We start from the raw sequence: 3763 nt of genomic DNA, 5'->3' as shown, positions 1-3763 counted from the left end.
GGCCAGAGTAATGAGTTCAGATTCGATGATAAGGGGATCCTCCGCTACGGGAACAGATTATGTGTGCCAGATGACATTGGTCTGAAGGGAGATATTATGGGGGAGGCCCATAATACCAGGTATAGTGTTCACCCTGGAGCCACCAAGATGTATCAGGATCTGAAGAGAGTGTATTGGTGGCCAGCTATGAAGAAGGACGTGGCACTGTTCGTGTCAGCCTGCGATGTGTGTCAGAGGGTGAAACTAGAGCATCAGAAGCCGGCTGGAATGTTGAACCCACTGCCGATTCCAGAATGGAAATGGGAGAACATAGCTATGGACTTCGTAGTGGGGTTACCGGCGACGTCCAACAGATTAGACTCCATATGGGTGATTGTGGACAGACTCACCAAATCTGCTCACTTCATCCCTGTCAGGAGTGGCTACTCTGTGGATAAGTTGGCGCAAGTGTATGTAGATGAGATTGTCAGACTGCATGGGGTCCCGGTATCTATAGTGTCAGATAGAGGGCCCCAGTTCACCTCCAGGTTTTGGCGGAGTCTGCAGAACGCTATGGGTACCAGATTAGACTTCAGTACTGCCTTCCACCCACAGACAGACGGACAGTCAGAGAGGACCATCCAGACAATAGAGGATATGCTCAGAATGTGTGTGCTAGATTTTGGCGGTTCTTGGAGGCAGCATCTACCTTTGGTGGAGTTTGCCTACAATAACAGCTATCATGCTAGCATAGGGATGGCTCCATATGAAGCTTTGTATGGGAGGAAGTGCAGATCGCCTATCTGCTGGGAGGAAGTAGGAGAGAGGACTCTTGCGGGTCCGGAGTTAGTAGAGCTTACCAGCAGGGTGGTACCCATAATCAGAGAAAGGATCAAGACTGCTGCTAGTCGGCAGAAGAGTTATGCAGATATCCGCAGAAGACAGCTAGAGTTTCAGGAGGGGGATTTGGTTTTGCTCAAGGTGTCTCCTATGAAAGGAGTGGTTCGGTTCGGGAAGAAGGGTAAGTTAGCTCCACGGTACATCGGTCCTTTCGAGGTGCTTCAGAGGATCGGTAATGTGTCGTACAAGCTAGACTTGCCTACTTCGATGGAGAGAATCCATCCGGTTTTCCATGTTTCTCTGTTACGGAAGTACGTGTCGGATCCTGGAAAGGTTCTTAGTGAGCCTGATGTAGAGATCCAAGAGGATCTCACCTATGTAGAGCAGCCAGTGCGGATCCTCGACACTCAGATCAGAAAGCTGAGGAACAAGGAAATCCCGATGGTGAAAGTCCTTTGGAACCACCACAATATTGAAGAATGCACCTGGGAGACACGGGAGTCTATGCTCCAGCAATACCCCCATCTGTTTTGAGGTGAGTGTCAGTTATGCTATGTGTTGCATGTATGATATATTGTATGTTATAATTGATGCCATGCTTTGTATGTTAGTTGAGGAACATTCGGGGACGAATGTTCTTAAGGGGGGGAGAATGTAATACCCGGCTAGACTCCGGTATCGGAATCCCTACCGTCCGGTGGGACCACGGATGTCGGAAACCTCTAGAAGGGTAAAACTACGATTTTATGAAATGTTTTCATGTATTTCATGTTTTTAAGTAAGAAATTAAATGAGTTTTTGCATGAATGTAGCTTGAAGGAAAACCCAGGTTCGGCCGCCGAACTTGACTTTCGGCCGCCGAACATGCATGTGATTAGGAGGCACGTTAGGCCCCGAAAGCATGAGTGAGGGAAGTGCAGGTTCGGCCGCCGAACCTTATGTTCGGCCGCCGAACATTGCATGGATTCGGAGGCACATTCGGCCCCCGAACGTGGCCTGGCCAGCCACATATAAAAGGGTCCCTTTGGTCCGCACGGGTGAGCTTTTTCTCTCCCATTGTCGGCCAAGGTGAGTCTCCGCCGCTCCTTCCTCAATCTTGAATGTTTTCCCTAGATCTTTCATGGTTTTCACGAGTTTTAACTTCCTTTTTGAAGATCTGTGAGCTAAGAGCAAGTTTTGGGTACTTGGAGGTTCAAAGAGCTCAATCTCTCCATCTCCAAGCTAGGATCGCCTTTCCTCTCGTTTCTTCAAGAGGTAAGCTTCGATCTATGCTTCTCTTATGCTTTATGAAAGTTTTATGCAAGTTGATGGGGTAGAATGCATGTTTAAGCTTATTGATGAGTTTATGGGTTTTGATGCTTTGATGAACAATGTATGTTGATGTTTGTGTGTTTGAAGTGTTGTAGTTGGGGTATATCATAGTTTGAGACCCCTAGGTGTGTTGTATGATGTGTATGCATGTTTAGAAACAAGTTTATGCATGTTTTGAGGCGTTTTGGAGGCTGTGGACACAAGGGAACCAAGTTTCTGCCCTTCGGCAGAAACTCAGGTTCGGCCGCCGAAGTGACTTTCGGCCGCCGAACCCCCTTGTGGAGGCAGTTTCGGCTGCCGAAGCCTGCCCCCGAAACTCAAGTTTCGTCTCTGTCTGGGAGGTTCGGCCGCCGAAAGTGCCGCCGAACCTGCATGACTTTCGGCTGCACAGGGACTTTCGGCCGCCGAACCTGCCGCCGAAAGTGCCCTGTTCAGCCATTCCTTGCATGTTTTCATGTGATGTTTTCAGGATGTTTTAGGGGGTTTTTGGGGAGTATTATAGAGTCATGTTCATGTATGTTTGGTCCCTCATTTGAGTCCACCTGTGTAGGTTCGGACCCGAGGAACCGAGACCCCCAGCAGTGAGCCAGCTGCTTCAGAGTCTCTTCAGAGCTAGCCAGAGGTGAGTGGAACAAACTTTAAGTTTTAAAGCAAATTAATGAAATGTTTTAGCATGATTCACGCATCATGAATGCCATGAGATATATCAGGTTGATTGCATTAGAATTCACGAATATGTTGCATTGCATACCTTGTTGTTGATGTGGATGAATGTTGAATGATCCATTAGCCCTTTTATGTTATGATAGCCTATGTGAGTCCAGGTGTGCCTGCTACGGCTCTACGCCCCTGGCACTATGATTGATTATGGTAGTCCGGGTGTGCCTGCTACGGCTCTACGCCCCCGGCATGTATAAGTAAGAAAGATAGGGGCTAAATGGTGACAAGTTCATCCTTGTTGTGAAATGTTTGTGTTATGGCGCATACATGAAAGCATGATTTAAATTGATGTTTTATTATTCTGCTCACTGGGCTCTAGTAGCTCATCCCACTCCCTTTATCCCCAGAGTTGCAGGTACAGGATAGATCGGGAAGTCGGCCAGAGTGAAGTAAAGTCATGTATAATGTAATAGATAGTAGTGGACATGAATATGATGTAATGAGTATTTATGACTATGTTAATGTAATGAAAGAGTAATGTATAGTTATGTAATGATGAGAATGATTGAGGACTAGTATGTGCTTGACCCTATGTTTATGGTTATCCCCTTGACACATGATCTATAGAAATGTTTTTATGATGTATTTGATAGTCCAAGCTTATCGAATGATGAAATACCCCATTGGAGCATTTGATGAGGACTCCAGTGGTGGTTATGTTATTAGATGTGCACATGTTCAGGTTAAGCTTGGAAAAAGAAAGAAAAAGTTTACAGTTTTATGTATGTTGTTGATCATGTATGGGATATTACAGGTTACGGGAGGTATGTTTGGCTTGCTACGGGTCCCGGCGGCCTTAAGCCGATCTGGATCCTAGCGCCGGTAACGGGTCGGATTTCCGGGTCGTTACAATGGTGCTCCAATTTCTATTATTTCAGATAGAGATCTAAGATTCACTTATCGATTTTGGCCT

General features: G+C 46.5%; 1 long non-coding RNA gene across 1 annotated transcript; it reads left to right on the top strand.

Moving 5' to 3' along the window:
- The first annotated feature begins 2692 nt into the window (after positions 1-2692).
- Positions 2693-3365, top strand: LOC122723385. The gene is made up of 2 exons (XR_006350329.1): positions 2693-2752; positions 3198-3365. It is a non-coding gene; the product is annotated as an uncharacterized LOC122723385 (long non-coding RNA).
- Positions 3366-3763: the final 398 nt, after the last annotated feature.

The sequence above is a fragment of the Manihot esculenta genome, chromosome 3 (genome assembly GCF_001659605.2).
Source record: "Manihot esculenta cultivar AM560-2 chromosome 3, M.esculenta_v8, whole genome shotgun sequence".
NCBI classification, from domain to species: Eukaryota; Viridiplantae; Streptophyta; class Magnoliopsida; order Malpighiales; family Euphorbiaceae; genus Manihot; species Manihot esculenta.
This window is presented reverse-complemented; position numbering and strand designations above follow the sequence as displayed.